Source organism: Parus major, chromosome Z (genome assembly GCF_001522545.3).
Source record: "Parus major isolate Abel chromosome Z, Parus_major1.1, whole genome shotgun sequence".
Taxonomy (NCBI): domain Eukaryota; kingdom Metazoa; phylum Chordata; class Aves; order Passeriformes; family Paridae; genus Parus; species Parus major.
The window spans coordinates 64,096,129-64,115,687 of record NC_031799.1 but is presented as its reverse complement, the minus strand read 5'-3'; positions in this window follow the sequence as shown (position 1 = coordinate 64,115,687).

The window sequence follows — 19,559 nt, the reverse complement described above, 5'->3', positions numbered from 1 at the left end:
AGATGTTGGGTCATTGGGTCACTAATAAAAATAACTTAGTTGGCACCTGTTAATTGGGTAAATGGACATATAAAAGACCTTGAAGAAGATCTTTGTTGGCCATTTTACCCCTTTACTGTCATAGTGCACATAGCTCCTTGTACCTTGTAATGCTGATAAGAAAAAATAAACAACTGAGACCGAATGAGAGAGAAAACTAGCCTCCCGTCTCATCAATCTTCAGTTCAAAGGGAAAAAGAACCCAAATCCAAAAATTCATAATGAGACACCTTGGTACTTCAGACATGGATCAGAAGTGGACCTGTCAGGACACAGTTGTGTCTGAATACTACACAGACAGTTTACCAACAGAAATTTTATGTTGTTATTATGATGTTGTGTCTCTACCAATTTTTCAGGTATCCTTTGTTTTAAGATTTAGAAGGATCTGAAGAACAACCTGAACATCAAAGCTCTCAGTCACCGATCAGCTTCCAGCTGACATCACAGGAGCAGTGAACATTCCAAGACTGAATCATGTTAAATCATAGTCTGTTTGTGAGGGAAATTCTGTAAAAGATCTAAAAGAGTGTAGAGACTCCATCTAATTGGATATAAAGCAAATTGTAGTTGTGTATTTACCCTTTCAGCAAATTGCTTTCACGCTTAGACTACATATACCAAAGCATGTGTGTTAAAAGTAGTTAGATAATAGTTTCAGATAAAGAGTTTAGCCTGTATAGTAATCATTGCTTTAGTATAAATATAAGCATTCCCCCCCTTCAAGAGGTAGTGTAAGCATCTTTGAAAGTTCGTTTAATGTTAAAGTTTTAGATGTGAGTTTACAAATATGGTGTCATTTACATGGAACCAACTGCTTATGGTAATTGTGCTGTGTATAGTCCTGACCAAGTGTCTGCTAACTAACATCCAAAAGTGACAGAACATATGGGTCACTCTGGCACACTGAACTGGCCAAAGGTCAATGTGTTTGAACCTAGCCACACCTAGAGATCCTTTTCGCACCTGTCTCATAGGAGTTCCTGAATGGGATCCTCCACCATTTAAAGGTTTAGTTAGTAATGAGACTTGAATCAATTGGCAATGTTATGAGAGTGCAATCGCACTGTTGACTTCACATTACGACAACCGGAAGCCTGTTGGCAAGTGAAAATTACCAAAGTTCTCAGTGTTACCATAGAGCCCCCAGAAGAATTAGATTTGTTAGGTTCCACCAATACCATCCACCAATACCTCAGGTGGATGGATAATGTTTGAACCCCCGACAAAAAGTCATTATAACTAAGTAATGCAGCACTGGGATGCAGTCAACCATATAGTTGATCTCGTTACTTACACTGAAAGTAAAGCCTTTATTTGCGGTGCACTCTCACAGGACAATTACCAAAGCAATTACCTAGTTCCATATTCCTAATCTGTGGAGATAGAACATGGAATGGGATTCCTGCTAATCCACATAGAGTACCCTGTTTTCTTGGAAAACTTTGTTCCATCCAAGCTTACATGAATTGCTGAATGTAGCTGATGAAATTAAAAACATCAAACAGTCAAAGTGAAGCCTGAATGAATTAAAGCTTAGCAACTCAAAAAGGGCTCGCTTGTTAGACTAACAAAGAATTGAACTTAATATCCACAATGTTAAGTGAACTTTCTGCCTATGTGAGTAGTATACATCATGCATTATTACAAAATCGAGCTGCAATTGACTTTTTGCTCTTAGCAAAAGGACATGGTTGTGAGGAGTTTGAAGGCATGTGCTGCTTGAATCTTACTGATCATTCAGCTTCCATAAGCAACTACACCAGCTACAGGATGGGTTACATGCCCTGAAAGAAGATAGTGACCCCATTGGAAGCTGGTTAACCAGCTGGGGTATCACTGGATGGTTGAGGTCTCTTGTGCTAGAAGGGGGACAGACTTTACTTATAATGTTGATTGGGATGACAGTCTAAGTTGTAGGTTATCTTGTCTTCATAAGAGTATAGAATGAGTCACATCCAGAGCCTGGTTTGTGCAAAAAGAAAAAAGGGGAATTGTTGATATATTTCATATATTAGTGAAGGCCTGTCTGCACAAACCAGAAATTAGTCATGATATTAAAGGCTAAAGTCCTTGAAACCTTCCTGCAGAAGAGAGAGTAAAGCAAAACAATATCCTTGTGTGTAGGAGAAAAAATGTAAACCTGTGTGTTTTAGCCAGTAGTAACTTGCTTAGCCCACGGACCCTGTAGAACCCTATAAAAGTTGTGCTAAAGATAGAAATAAACAATGGTCACATTTACTTCTGTGAAGGGTGGTGAATAGGTGGCGGTCTCTCAATAGCTTACTTTATAAAATCACACTATTACACTATTACATACTGTTACAGTTTAAAACCCTCCACCATCTCACCCAATACTTATTTACTTAAGGTATATTCTTACCTTCAACTATACGAACATAAGCTTATGATTTCTCTATTAATGTCTGTGTACCTTTATCATTACATTAATCCAAGCTCTTTCCAAGGCTGTAGCTTTCCAATCCTTCAGTATCTGTGGAAGTTTCTATTTTTCCATTACCCCACCTGCTCTGGAGAATGAGGCCATTAAACATCCCTCTTCAGTCAGATCCTATGTCCAAGTGTACTCCAAGGCACATTTAATTAGCATGGATACAGTCTTGGCAGTAGTGTGTCATGCGTCACAAGACATCTCTTGGCTGCTTTGTAGCAATTTCAATGAAATCTGGTCTCTTCAAAGAGTAAAAAGTCATTGACTGGTAGGCCTACCACATATATTCTGTAAACAAAAGTGTTATGGTTTCTCTGAATGACTACACTAATCCTTGCTCACTGGCAGGCATCTGCAGGGAAGCATAAATTATTTCAATTTCTCATTGACTGTTTTGGCTTTCCTCTTTTGAATGACCAATGATGTCAAACTTATGTAGATATACATATTGCAACAATATATCAAAGTTGTCTCAGAAAAAAAATTAAGAAGGCAAATGTTCATTAGAGCTAATAAAGCTTTATGTATCAAACAGTGAGATTTCAGTGCAGAAGATATAGCAGCATATTTAAATTGTTCTTGGGTTTTTTGACTAATGCAATTGCAAAGAAAGGAAATTCAAAAAAATGAACATAAATTACCTATACAGTAGGTATATCTTGCATAGGTCTAGCAAGGATTTACTTACATCATTGAATTACATCATTACTTACATCAGTGAATTACAAGATGTGTGATAGTAAAGACAGTATGTTTCACTCATCTTTTACTTCAAGTCAGATAAGAGATTCACATCCTTCCCTGAAGAAATCACCTAGAGTCAATGAGATCAAATGAGAAACTCCTCATCAACACTTCTTTACCTCTGATGTTTTTGTAGTCTCCTTCAGTTTATCACATAATAGACATATCACATAATAAGTAATCTTCCGTCTTTGAAACAAAGAGGGCACATTTTCACCTAAATAAAAAACAGTCTCAGAAGGTTTCTTGCCAGGCTTGCTTACACACTCTCAGCATCTTTATGTTCTGTCATAAGACTTTCCTTGTTTTGTGTAGTCATAGGTTGGAGACAGATTCACAACTCAAGTCACCAATGATCATAAGACAAACAGCAAAAGTTTATTCTCCAGAATGGGTTCAAAATTCCTGTGCCTGGATAACTGATTAGTTGAGGTTTCAGCACCACCCAGCTCCCTGACCAGTGATATATCTGCATTCAGGGTTGAAAGGGATTGGTTGGAATGCTCTGTTTGAGCTCAAATCTGTCCTATCATTGCTCACCCAGGGACTAGTTTATCAAACTAGGAGATCCAAACTGGGTTTCTAATTTATGACCAAATGTATTTGCCCAGCTACAGTCCAGCTATGCTGTGACAATTCCTAGCTCCCACACTTCTCTGTCATACATACTCTCAGTTTCTTGCCAGAGGAAGCTTTCACATTCCAGGACTTCTCATTCCAAGGGACCAATTTCTGTCAGCCTCACCAGTGTGCTCAAGTGTGTCTTGATATTTGAACCTTCAACCAAAGTGAATGTTACCGAGGCATTTTCTACCCAGTGAGATGGTAATTATAATACAAAGTCAAACACCACCCATTTCTCCTCAAACCACAAACAGAGAAACCTGAAGTGCTGCAAGAGGGTGTTAAACAGTACCAAAAATAAAATTTTTTTGTATAAATTTAACCAGTCCCCAGACTCATAAAATATTTTTTGAAGCTGTTATGCTTTTGAAAGGATGCAAACCATCATAGACTGTCCATTTATATTTTTTCCATGTGTTAGTTGGGCAGAGTCAATTTTTGTGAAAGACTAATTCAGCATTATAAATATATTATCACAGTATTCATTTAACTAATTTATTTTTTTTATGATTATCTTGGGAAAGCAGCAATTAAATCTGAAAGAAAATGACAGTGTGTGTTATAAGAAACAGGTGAGGCTTCTTAAATGAAAAATCAGTTGTAAACAAAAACGTATTTGATTTTTCTCATATTTGTCCAAATATTGGCTGTCTAGAAACTAGACAGCCTAATTCTACCTAAAAATTCACATGCAACTGTTCGGTGCTGTTCCCAGATAACATATGATAAACATATTTCATTATTTTGGTGTATTTAGTTACTGGCATTTAAAAGATCATCATTAAATTATTAATAGTATATAATTTCTGTCAAAACAACCAAAGCTACTTACCCTAAAAGTACCAGAGTATCACCAGCAGCCCTAAAAAGCTGTGATTCATGTTATTGTAGGAGACACAAGTTTTCTTTGCTGTAGGAAAATCACAGTAATGAATTTACTGTAAAAATCAGTTTAGCAGAGCCATAGCACTGGATCAACTTAATTGTGAACACTAAAGGAAAAAACAAAAGATCCTGCAAATAGCAGATAAAAATGCATTTCTATAAATATTTTCCAGAATTGCCCACAGTAAAAAAGTAGATACAAATGTTAAAAGATAACACTGCAATCTCTAAAATGAAATTCAAGAGAAGAAATCTGAGAAAGAAATAAATCAAGCCACAAGGACCATACACTAAGAAATACAACTCTTTTTGTAAAGAAAAAAAAAAATCAATTTACAAATTCTTGTGTCTTTCCTCAAAAGTTAGCTATAAGTTTCTCAGGCCTCTGAATTCTGTAGAACTTTGACTCTCTATGTATACTTGGGCTCTCAAACTTCTGTTCACTTATAATATCCTGCATGAATTTCTCTGGACTTGTAGCACAGCAGTAGCTGTTTCTAGGCAAGAGAGCAAATAGAGATGGAATAAAGTGCTTTAAATAAATTTTAAGATGATGGAAGCGTCACATGGTGGATACCTACACATAATATACAGAGGTGTTCATTTTATTATTACCCTACTGCTTAAAATTTTCATGCTTGTATATCTCTACCAGGCTATGAGAGGCTGGTCAACAGACAAATCTGATCACACCATAGGGAAAATGGAAAACTGCCTAGAGCCCTTGTAAGGAGGATACAGTCCTTAGGGAGATGACAGGAGCCAAATACATACGTATATGGCTTACACCTACTCTTCAAGCTTGCTTCCAAATACATTAACTGGGGCCAGGGGAGGTTTGGGTTGGATATCAGGAAGAGGTTTCTTTACCAAGAGCGTGGCTGGGCACTGGAGCAGCCTCCCCAGGGAAGGGCTCATAGTACCAAGCCTGTCTGAGCTCAGGAAGGGTTTGTCCAATGCTCTCAGGCCCTTGATTCTTGGGAATGGTGCTGTGCAGGCCCAGGAGCTGGGCTCGGTTATCCTCGTGGGTTCCTTCCAACTGGGGATACTGTATGATCATATAATAACTTCAGACTTTCTAAATCAAGGTTCCTACCCACCATTCTCATCTTTTACTGTAGGTAATGCTACTAGAAGTCTTCTGTTACAGTGTCCATTCTTAAACAGTCTTCACCCCAAAGGCAGTCATTTTCTAAAGAAACAGCAAACATTATTGGGTAGTAACAAAGACCAGCACATCTATTTTTTTTTTAATTCTTGTTTTTAATGTAAAAAACAAACAAAACATGAATCACATAACAAAAAAGATAGGCAAATTTACTTTGCAAGCAAGCTGGAACCTAGTTGGTCAAACTGGAACTAACAAAAACACAAGATACCTACTTGTATGTAAACTTCCTGCATTAAGCCCCAATAAATAACCAGTCCTTTCTTGAGCTCCACTATTTACACTGGTGTTCTGTAAGAATCAGCCCTACATGACTTTGATTGTGGTAGTTAATCACTAGGAGAAGTCAATAATTCTGTGGAGAAGAAAAATAAAATAATTTATTGTAGTAGTGACATGCATGTATTTTTAGGGGTAAATATAACTTGTAGTTAAAAAACTACAAGTTTTAAAATCAGAAGCCATATTTCTGATATTTTGATTCAGTAGAAAACACAGAGGAGCTACATCTGATATATTCTGAAGCACATCTGTGATTTCTGTATAAGAAATAGCTTCTTCTCTAGAAGCTCTTAAATCTAAACTTAAAGATCCCACTTCATCTCTGGGTTATACAGGGGTTGATTGCTACAGCAAACTATTTTTCTAATAATGTCCTTGGATAAAACAGATTCAGCACTCTGGAGCTGGACTTGAATGTGCTGGAAAATTGATTTGTTCTGTGTGTAAAATGCAGTAAACCAGGCAAGAGGAGCTACTAATTTGAGCCTTTAAACAGTGTCTGCCTGACAGCACTGACAGGGGAAATAATTGCAGTGTTCACAGCTTCCTAATAATTCCTAAAATGAAGTGAAGATTTAATGCAGGTGCCTGCTCTAGATTTATCACTGTTCTTCAATTTTCCATACTTCAAAAAGAGATTTTTACCAGACTTTTTGGTTTATTTATACATTTCACCTGACTTTTTTACAGTTCTTTTCCTAGACCTAAGAAAAAATTGATTTACTGGGGAAAGAAAATTTTGCATGTTCAATGTGGAGGGAGAAATTATTTCTACTATGCTTGGATATTGGCTAAGAGGCTAATAAATAACCTTTAAGCAATGTGGCAAGGCTTAGTGGTGAACTAGTGAACTAAAACTAAAAACTGGCCATGTTGACCTCATCTTTACCATGAGCGTGCATATCATTCTGTTGCCTTCAAGTAAGTGCTGCACTTATATAACGGCAATATGTAGCTGATAAAGTCAAGCATACATTAAATAGTTGGTAAATTAAATTTTGACTCTCTAAGGCCAAGAATAGAACTTTTATCAATTTAATTGTTTCAAGCACTACGCACAATGAGCTCATTAGCTTTGTGATTTTTAACTTCCATTGTTAGTTCACTTTGTTACATTGTTACATTGTTAGTACACTTTGTTCACATTTTTAGTTCACATTGTTAGTTTACTTTTCTTGTAGACAGTCATACTTCTGTAATATAATGTTTCTTTGTATTTTAAGAATCTCTGGATAGGTTTAAGGGATTATGTGTTGTCAAAAATTGGTAATAATAGATATTGTGCAAAAAATGTTTTATGCTGAAATGCTCTTTGTTTTGATTTAGATTCACTAATCATGGAGAAGAAATTTATGATTTCCCAGGTAAAGCCTGTCAAAACAGCTCTGTTAAAACAAACTCTGTTAAAACAGAGCAATGCAGAGTGCCCAGGCAGGTGCAGAGGATATCCCTTTATTGCAAAAACCAGGCCTTTTTAAGCAGTTAGACCTTTTTTCAGTTACACAGCTTTAAATAATAACAAACATCATCCAACCAAGCACTATAAACCAAATGTGAACACATAATGTTTTGTATTAATGTATTTTTATTAATGTAATAATTTAAAGTATTTGTATTAACATGTTTTGTATGTTTAATATTTTTCTACCTCTAACTCAGCTGAGTCACTTTTCCATAGTCCTTTTCTACTTAGCCAAAGGAGGAGGCCTGAGCCATGATTTTACAAGGGTAACAAGGCCCTTATTTTATAAGGTTTTACCTATATGCAACAAAAACCAATCAAGTTGTTGCAATCAAGGTGGCTTTAGAAGGTGAAGTAAGTGCAAAAAAGGAAACAAAAAAAAACCCCAAAAAACAAATAGGACACTCCTAAATAAAATATTCTAGAAAATTTTATGAAAACTGAAGGGAACCTGCATTATTAAAGAATATAAAATTGAAGAGGACATGCACTGTTAGAGAACATAAACTATGTCAGTTCTCCAAGGAAAACTTTTTCTGTAAAGCCATTAAAACACTTCCTTGATATTATCGTACCTCTAAATTATTCAGTCTACCACTCAGTCTTGTGAGAGTAGGAAAATGAAAGTCAGCCTTAAAACAAGAATAAAATGAGCTGGCTTTGAATTCTAAGGCAATACAAGAGAAATGAAAGCTGAAATGTAGCACCTGAGATCAGGCAACTAATTGTTCCATAGACCTTCTAGAGAAGCACAGTAAAATCATGGAAATAGAAGCCAGGACAGGTCTCTTAAAAAACACTTTATTATTACAGTGAATCATCAACTTTCACTTAATAAAAAAGAATAGATACTGATGTTACAATTTGTTTTACCTCCAACAGCAGTGCTGAACCATCCATACTATTACAGAAATATACTCTAATTTCTAAATTACCTCTGTAGTTTAATCATGTTAATTAATCCTATTTATTTGAATCACGGGTCCAAGGAGCAGAGAACTTTCTCTGCTGTCTCTTCACCATAGCCTTGTCATGTATTTGAAAATCACTAAAACCTTCAGGGATCGGTCTTTCTCTTAAGAGTACTGTTTTTATAAGTTTTCACCGTAAATATTTTTTTCTAGCCATCTATTCATATCTTCTGCTTACCAACAGGTCACATCCTAATTTACATGTTCATGTAAAACTGAACTATGCACTTTACCTGCAATAGAAGCACTTCACTTTGTAGAGAATGAAATATACATTCTTTTACATTTAAAGATTTTAGATTTAAGATAACAAGTAGAATTAATCTGACCAATTGTACACACCCATATTAAATATGTTTATGTGTGAGATAGTCAATCTAGGGTAGTTTTAGCAAGGCTTATTAGTGAATGATTCATCTTGTACCCTGATGGAGACTAAATTCAGGAATTCCCAGTTCACTTAGACATGTTTGTTGGTAGGAAACTAAATATTCTCCAGAGTCTGTGTCTTTTCCTTGATTGTACAGTGAGTGGAAGGTTACATCCTGAAAAGCAGATGTTTAAATTTAGTCAGATAAAACCTAGTCTGCGTATCCATGTGTATACATATTTCTAAATCTCTTGTCTGGTCTCCAGAATTTCAACTTTTGTTTTTTTTTTAGTCTCCAGGTGTTATAATTAAACTAAACCAAACCAAACCAAACCTACAAACAAACACACAAAAATAAAGGAGAGATAAATTTGATAGAACTATGAACTCTACTCACATCTAGGTTTTTCTGAAAATAATTAAATATAACTGCTTTTCTGAGATATCTTACAACAATGATATTATTTAGCTCTAATTCAAAATGCTAGGATTAGTAATGTTTTATCCTTCCTATGAAGGATAAAAAAAAATATATAAGAATATATAAGAATACACATAATCAACATAATTTAATTTCCTGTTTTGATGACTTGTATGGGCAAACCTTGGAAGAAATCTTTAATTATTTTCCCTGATTAAATATCAACTGCTGTAAATATTTTCCACTTTATTCAAATGCATCAATAATAAGAAATACTTGAAACCCCTTTTATTTCAAGCCAGCTCTATTTCCTTTTTAGCATAGAGCTGAGCAGATATTGAAGTCAGTAAGGAAAAGACCTGCCTGTACTTTTTACCAGAAAAGTAAAGCCAGAAATCTATGGAGAAAAATACTTTCTGTTCTAAAGAACACATCACAGATAATTTAATTTTACCTGCTGGCAGGGGTCCCACAGTGACTCCTGATGAAAACTATGATTTTCTCTGTACCTGGTGTTAATTTGCTATTCACAAAAAGAGTTAAATTCACACTTCTTTCCTGTCTATATTTAACAGTGTGACTCCAGAGACTCTGAAAACTGGACTATTGTATCAGATGGCCATGCCATCAATTCCTTACCAAAGCAAATTTATCAAAAATATCTGTGGCTGATTTGCAGAGTCATCTATAGGGCAGATTACATTTAAGGCAACTAAGAAAACTAATGAATGAAAGTTTCTTTTTTTCATACTTTCTTAGTGAAGATACGTTAGACATCTAAAAAGCTGCATCCCTTCTTTTCTTGTTCAAGTTAGCTCATTCAATGAAAAAGGGAAGCAATACAATCTCTTCTGTGTGAATATGTTCCCTGTAGTGTAATTGATTTTTGTGTATTTTTGTTTGCTGCCTTCAGAGAGATTCTATGCTTTCCCCATATATTCTAGCAGAAGAGATGCAATAAGAGGAAATTCACATGTTCAGGGCATTTCCAGAAATTCTTCTGTAAGGTTCATCCTAACCCTCCATTAATGAAAAGTACTTTTCAGCCTGTTAGACAGTATTTCAGATCTGAAATATTGTCCAAGTTGTCAGTTTTATGTTTTCAAGTTTTCATTTGTTTAGTTGAAAGTGAAGCAGGCCACCATCTAATGCAGTGAAAATTCTCTGCATTTCAATGCCCTGCTGCGTTCAAGTGTGGTTTTGGACAAAGAAGGGCTTTATGGTAAATGGATGTATGCCAAGGCATGTAACTATAGGAACTACCCTATTTGCAGCACTGAGGGCTGTAGAAAATTTTCATTACCATTATTATCATATTCTGAAGCACTGATACTCTGGAAAACCCTTTAGGTTGGCTGCATGCCTGCAGAAAGGCTCAAGGTCACCTTAGAAACCCTGGTAATTCACAGAAGAGAAGCTGGAACAAGCTGTAGTAAGAAATATTCCCCCTTCAACCTCCACAAGCCAAACAGCTTCATCAGTCATTTTAGAGGCAAATGTTTTCCTACACTGCATCCACATTAGAAAATTATTTCATGTCATAACAAAACAGGACAGGGCAGAAAATTTCTGCATGGTCAATAAAGTTCTTGCTCATGTTGTTCTCATTGTCAGCTGACATTCCCTCGCACTCCTTTTCTTCCTTCTTACCACACTCCTCACATCACAGTGGTGTTCTGTGCCTCACTAATCTGGCAGAAACAGATTTTAACTTGCAACTTAAATTTTTATTTGGCTAGCAATGTATGCTCATTTCTTATTCAGATTATGGGGGTTTTTTTAATCCTCGATACTTTTCCTCTTTTAAAATTGTTTAAAAACAGAAAGCATTTGCTGTCCTAATCTTATTTTGCTACATAAACAAGTTATTACAGGGAAATTCTACCCCTCAGCCATCTTAACAGATGCTGTTTTCTCCTTGTTATCAACTTGATTTGAAAAAATCCAATATCAGAAAACAAAGATAAAATAAGGAAAGAAAAAGGATACCAACATTTCTTACATTTTGACATGATGGCGACTTACTGACGCACTCATTGAAACAGATTTCCTGTTTTAAATAAAAATAATTTACGAATTTGTGTTCACTATTACATATTATATACAACACATGTGAGATAAAAAGGGATAAAAATTCTTTTTTGTTTACAGATGAAAATAATATTTCAACTTCATCTTCTTGAGGGAAATACATTTTTGAGTGCAAAATATATTCATAAGTATTTTTCATATGAATGTTGAAACTCAGAATTTGAGGATTTGCAAAGATGTGCAAGATTGGTGAGATAGATTTGCTTATTTCCTACTTATTTCCAACACATATCCTGTTGGCCAGATCAGCAATTCTGGTGTTGTAGTTCAGGGCTGTAGGAACATCAGGCAGCTACCTTGTAAAAGGCTAGGAGGTATAAACATAAAACATAAGATGTTTTATTTTGTAAAGGAAAGTGAAAGCTCTATTCAATCACTTGGCATGGTAAATGTCAGTATTTTATCACTTTATCATGACAATACCTAAGATTCAGCATGGAGTGAGTTTACTCTAAGGAAAAATAAAGCTGTATTTAGATTTTTGCAATAAATCTCACAGCATGTCTGTAACTTGGCATTTATCTTTGCAATGATTTAGCATTTCTACACCCATAATATTTCTTTTTCCTAATACTTGCCTCTTATTAAAACAATAAAACAATTCATTTTAATGGCTCCTTTTATTGCCATTGGTTTTTCATTGCACATATAATACCATCACAGTTGCAACACCATATTTAAAGTCCTGTCATTATTTTTGTGCTAAACCCTATTTTATTTACATTCTAAAGAAATAAATAAAGAAAAGTTATTTAAGGAAGATGCAACCATATTGCAATTTCTAGGTAACAAAATGGCTATTTTAAAAAAATCTTACTTTTTCTTGTTTTTATATACTAGGAAGAATATTTAAAATGAGAAAGTAGCGATACATATATTTGAAGTTGTTTCTGTTAATAATTACTTTTTCAATCTTACCTTGACTTTGTGATTCTTATTCATACTAAATAGGAGACTTTATTTTCTCTGATTTCTCTGAATCTCTGATGTGCAAGATCTCAAGAATGGCAGATCAATTCTGGTACAAAATGCATTATTTATTGAATAGATAGGAGATTAACAGCCAAAAGGTCTTAAACAGAATCATTTACTACACAGGGTAAAAAAGAGAACTATTAGTACATTACACCAAACAATTCATGACATAAAGGTACCTAAGTTATAGCTAGCAGAGAAACAGATTATAGATTAGGAGTCAATGTAATTTACACTGAATTGATGAGGTACACAGAGCCCTTCACTCAGCCCTCAAGAGGGTAACCACCAAGTGGTGTCCTGGCTTTGAGGAAAGGAGCCCAGGCATTTCCAGGGAATGTGCAGATGTCTTCTGCTTTGTGAAAATCTGGTGTAGCTTTTACAGTTTTCAAAGTGCAGTGTCTATCAGTCAGAAATTCAAACTCATCTTCCTCTACAATTGTGCTTTCACGGCAAGGTGTTTATTGTCAGCTGGGAACACCATTTCCATGGCACCAGAGATAACTCACTACAAGACAAGCTGTCCTGATTGAGTTATTTCACCAATTAGCAAATTCAGGTCAGGGGAAAGATGCCCTGAGCCATTGCAGCACCTGACAGGCAACAGATTGGACCTTCTGGGGCAGGGGGACATTCTGCCACACATGGTTAAAGGACTGAACAGAAAACAGAAAGGAAGAAATATATATGGATTATGCAACACATTTCTGAGCTCATAAAAAGGTCTCTAGTTGAAAACCTGGGCTTCATTAACCAAAAATGAAAAGTCTCTTAAACTAGGACAAATGTTACCTATGCCTGAAATATCTTTGCCCCTTTGTATAATGTCAGCAAACTCACATAGGCCTGAATTGCGTTATACACATTTCAAGACAGAATCTAGGATTGGTTTAACAGTAAAAAACGTGTTTTGTCATTTATTTGATATAAAAATGCATCACTTAAACATTAGTGTTTTAAAACTGTCAAGAAAAAATAACAATTATTTTTTCAGGTTTTTTGTAGTTACGAAGTTCAGTATCAAGAAGCAACAACTAATACTCATGACAGAATTAATTAGATTCCTTCAAAGAATCAAAATCTAAGATGTGAATAGACAGGTTTGTCTCTAGAGCTATTGTAAATAACTGAATTGCTGTGTCCTTGTCTTCACCAGTTCTGGATAGTCATTATAAAGATATGTCTGGAAAACAAGAAATAAGGCTGTCACATCATATATATATATATATATATATATATATATATATATATATATGTGTGTGTGTGTGTGTGTGTGTGTGTGTGTGTGTGTGTGTATAATGTCATCATTGGAAATCAATTTCAAAATAATCTTCTGTCTCATTGTTTACTCGTTCCATAAGTGAAACAAACTGTGCTTTTGGTATCAGCCTAGCATACATGAATCTAATACAAACAACAAAAAATCAGTTTTATTTAATTAATGATAATAAATATATATCAGTATTTAGAAATAGAAACGTTAAGATGGACATTACAGAGACACAAGATAAATATACCCATATATAGATGGCTAATAACAAGTTGTCATTTTTAAAAATAATTTACGATCAGCATGAATGGAAATCTGTTAATACATTTTTTCCACTTTCTCCCAAACATTACGTCTCACATCAGCTTTATGTTTTTTATTTTAGCTAAAGAAAGTCTAATTTGTCTGACTTTTGTGTAACTGAAATCCATGCTTTTTGTGTCATTTTCCTCGCAAGATTTTCCCACAGTTTTTTTCAGCAATTATGTAAAATTTTCTTCATGTATATATAAAACTATGCCTGAAATCATCTCATTGTCAATTAACTTCTGCAAAGATCCTTTGCCAAGTTTTTTTTAGTGGTTCACTTTATTGCAAAATAATTTTTCATTCCAATTTAAGATAAAAATAACTTTTTTTGAAAATACTTTTCAAAGCACATAATGAAGTAGCTTATCTCTATTCCCATTTTCCCTTTACACAGTTTTCTCATAATTATATAAAAAAATATTTTCCTCACTTTAAGACTCCTTTGTTTTCACTAGACTGCTAGGTGATTATAACACAAAAAAGAGGTGCTTTGACTGGTGAATAAATGTTCCTGCTTCCAAAGCTACCCTAGAGTTTGGGCTTATAGATTTTGAGAATCTTAACCCCTTTTAAAACCCAATGAAGAATATGACCTCAATATGAAGATCAAAACCATTTTAATGACACCAGTACAAATACTTGTTTGATTTTGGGATAAATACATTTTCAATGCTTGATAGTTCATTGCATTAAAACTGTAATACGGTAAGATAGTACACTGGCTTTAAGACAGTACAGCTAAATATTAAAGATGTAGACATGTAGATGTCTACATCTTTACACATGTAGGCAAATTCTGTGTGCATTTGGACCTCTCTTTTGTTTCTTCTTGACAGACCTTGCTTTTATGAAATGGCAGTATCTGTCTCTGAAGATACATATGGTATGTGCAACTGTGATAAGATAGGTGTAATTAAACCTTGGCTTTCTGTAAGAGGTTCTCAAACTGTGTTGTATTTTCAAAGAGAGGAAAGAAAACCACTGGCATACTTCAGTGAAGAAAAGCAGATCTATCTCAGAGCAGAGATAAAGATCTCTTCATATGCACTTCCTCCTGTTTCCCTGCCTCTTCTTCCTCTACTCTCAAGATGCCTCATGCCTCTGTGGGAGCCATGTTGAGAGTACAGCTTATACAAGAAGATAAATTTGGTAGACAGAAGAAAATACAGAAATGCTAATACTCTATGTCTGAAGACACAAGAAATATAAAATGAAATAAAAATAAAGGTTTAAAAACAATAATATATTATATAAAATATTAAAATATTTCCACACAGGTACAGAGGAGGGTGGTGTATAAAACGCTGAGGAAGTTTAGATTAGAGGTAACTGTTCTTATTGGAGAAGAAATATTGATAACAAAGGGAAATGGAAAAAACACAAATCTGTACCCTTGTTTAGTAAAAGAAGAGAAGGGCTGAAAAAAAAATGGCCATGGTCTTAGCTGTAATTTACATCAGCATGAACCTTAATTTTAGAGTTGTTTTAAGAGTGACAGCCAGTTGTATCACTGATGCATCACATATATCTCCTCCTGTTCACATTCTTAATAATAATAGCCTTATTCACATAGCCTCCATATTCTTAATGCACTTGGAAATATCTAGACTAAAATACCAAAACCAAAAAGGTCTTTGATTCAGAGACAAAAGGAGGAGGTTATTTGGGTTTTGTTTGTTTGGGTTTTGTTTCATTGTGGGGGGAGGGAGAGGTTGTTTTTTTCCAATAAAATATATTATTCCACTTATGATAACCAAAGTGAGAACATATCTTTATCCCTGACTGAGGCTGGCAAAGCTTGGGTTTAATTCAAGGTTACAAGGTTTTGTAATTGTCAGAGTGAGGACTAGAACTGATTCAAATGTTGAGGTCTTTGTTCTGCTTTCATGGATATGAACTATTTAGGGACAGTATCACAGCTCTGTGTGTGCTGCTTGGCACCGAATTGTAGAGAATATTTTAACAGAAGGAGGACATGGTATTTTAGTAAAAGCCTGTCTGCACAAGCCAGCCTTTGGTATAAGCAACAATATTAAAGGTAGTGTCTTTGAAACTCTCCTGAAGCAGTGAGAATGGAAGAAAAATAGCCTTGTGTACAGGAGAAAAAATGTAAAACGATATGTATTAGCCAATAGTATCTTGCTAAGCCAGCAAACCCTGTTGGACCCTATAAAAGTATGCTAAAGATAGAAATAAATGACATTCGCCATACTTCTGTGAAGACTTGGCTGAATAGTCTGGCGATTTCTCAATACCAAATGCACTTCAGCTGACAAGTTCTCAAGACTGAATTCTTTAACGAATTAATTCTGCTTTAGCTTAAGTTGACTTCAAGGGGAATCTGCAAATTGTTCCAGGGCTGAGAGTGGCCTTAAATATCTGAAATAAGCCCTTGCTAGTAAAGCTTAATTCATGTACATCTTTTAAAGAAACAAATATTTCCTGTGTTTTAGAGGCTTATTTTGTCATGAAATGACAATGAAAATGAAGCTGAAACCATGTCCTTCAGCTGAATTTAAAGTGAACAAAATAAATGGAATATTTAATGTGTTCCTTAGTGTCTGGATAAGGACCAAAAGTATTTCTTTTTGTATCAATTCTATACTTTCCTTTGTACTGTAGCCATTACTCTAGAAAAAAAGAGAACTTTTTTCTAATTACTCTAATGCCTCAATTCTAATTATTCTAATGCCTCAAAACTACTATGTTCCTAAATCCATTTTTTTAATTATTTATATGTTTATATGTTATTGTTGTGGTGAAAGCTGTGAGTCACATCACACTGTAAGTTTTGCAAAGCACTCTGTCACTGTTTTGTGAAAATAATTTTCCCTGTTAGTTTAATCCCCCAAATCTAGCAGCCTATACAGCCTACTATTGGCTGTGTTTAGCAAAGCTTGCTTCTAACTTATTTTTGTGACAGATTTGAACTATACCACTGTCTGTCTTCTTAGATTTTGTACTGCTTATCACATGGTTTCATCAAAACCAGGAAAATTTTAATTGCAGATGCTGGCACATAGCATGCAAAGCTACAAAAAATTACTATCACCCATCATTTTGTGAAGCCAGAAAGAATTTATTTTGTGACCCAATCAGTGAGATCTGATTCTGTGCTTAATATCCAAGCTGAGAGGAGTTGAGCAGATGCTGATCACTGTTATGGAATTGGCTGGGCATTGGTCAGTAGGTGGTGAGCAATTTCATAGTGCATTATTAAACTGCTCTTTTCTAAAGTTGGTGATTTTATATTTTTTTTTATTCTCCTCCTCATCTTACCAGAGATCCAAGGGGAAATTGAGCAAGCAGCTGAATGATTCTTAGTTGCCAGTTGGGGAAACCTCAAAAAATCTCGTTATTTTTTCAACTCTTTTTTGTTTTTCCTTTTTCAATACATTTTAATCACACTCCTTTTTGGTTTCTGTTAATATGTCCTTACCTTTGAGAACTTGGCTTTTAGTTTGTCTCAGTAAAAGCTCCTCAGATATTTTATTTCAACTGCCTATACTAAAATATTTATTTTATAATATTCACCAATCCTCATACCCAGCATTTGCTATTCCACTATCTACATAGCAGTAGATATCTACATTCAGTTCCCTTCCTTTTCCTTCACATCTGAGCAGTTTGTTCCCATATTTTGTCATCCTGCCTACTCTTTCACACAACTATTCCTGTTCTCATTTGCTTTGCCCTTTAAATGCCCTTCCTGAATCAGTCCCTAACCTCAGTGTACAGCTTATTTTCCCATTCTTTATGATGAAACTTGTGTTAATTCTATCTTCTACACCATTTTTTCCCCTTTGGCAATAATTGCCAGTCTTCTCCTATCACACAAAATTTAAAATCCCTTACCTGCGGATAAAGACTTTTCTCACAGTCTTCATATTTCTGTTTTGTATATTCTTTAGCTTTTTAGCTTACAATTTGAAGAAGGTAGTTAGTCAAAAAAACCCCAAGCCATTATAGGTCCTATAAGGTATTCAATTACCTGACAAGAGAAATAGCTCATTCCTCTCAGACCCAGGCCAAGTGTGAATATGTACACAGCAAAGTTCACCCAAAGTATCATGATAGATATTTCTGAATAGAACAGAAGGTTTAGATTTCATCTGGCCTTTTAGATTCTACGTCTCTATTTGTGCACGTATAGCTCTTGGAAAGAAATACTCACCAGAATGTTATAATACTTTTTGGCGTGTTTTTCTTCAGACAATCAGTTGAACAATCTTGGTGATATTTCCCAATAATTTTCCACCTGAGGCAGCAGCTCAATGTAGAAGATGCTTTCACAAGTTACTGTTTCATACATTTGCAAAATCTTAAGAAAATGCAGAAATGCTACTAGGCCTATAATGTGTTGAAAGACCCCTGCACTGTTCACCAGTCTTCACAGAAGTAATCGTGAATGCCATTTATTTCTATCTTTAGCACACCTTTTATAGGGTTCTACAGGGTCTGCGGGCAGAGCAAGCTACTATTGGCTAGTACACACAAGTTTACATGTTTTCCCCTACACACAAGGATATTGTTTTGCTTTACTCTCTCTTCTGCAGGCAAGTTTCAAGGATTTTAGCCCTTAATATCACGACTTATTTCAAAGGCTGGTTTGTGCAGACAGACCTTTACCAATATATAAAATACAGCAACAATTCCCCCTTTCTCTTTTTGCACAAACCAGGCTTTGGATAAGATAACACACAAGTTAGACTGTCATCTCAATTAACATTATAAGTAAAGTCCGTCCCCCTTCTAGCACAAGAGACCTCAACCGTCCGGTGATGCCCCAGCTGGCTAACCAGCTTCAAATGGGGTCACTATCTTCTTTCAGGGCATGTAACCCATCCTCTAGCTGGTGTAGTTGCTTATGGATGGAAGCTGAATGATCAGTAAGATTCAAGCAGCACATGCCTTCAAACTCCTCACAACCATGTCCTTGTGCTGAGAGCAAAAAGTCAGTTGCAGCTCGATTTTATAATACTGCATGAAGTACACTACTCACATCTGCTGAAAGCTCACTTAACATTGTGGATGTTAAGTTCAATCTTTCCTTAGTCTAACAAGCGAGCCTTTTTAGAGTTGTTAGGCCTTAATTCATTTAGGCTTCGCTTTGACTGTTTGATGTTCTTCATTTTGCTAGCTACATTCAGCAATTGATGTAAGCTTGGATGGAACAAAGTTAGTTTCTCAAGATAACAGGGTCTTCTGTGGACTAGCAGGAATCTAATTCCATGCTCTATCTCCACAGATTAGGAATATGGAATTAGGTAATCGCCTTGGTAATTGTCCTGTGACATTGCACCACAAATAAAGGCTTTACTTTCAATGGTAGTAACGAGATCAGCCATAGGGCTGACTGCAGCTCAGTGCTACATTACTTTGTTAGAATGACTTTTTGTCGGGGGTTTAAACATTTTCCATCCACCTGAGATATTGGTGGAACTTAACAAATCTAATTCTTCTGAGGGTTGTAACATTGAGAACTTTGGTAATTTT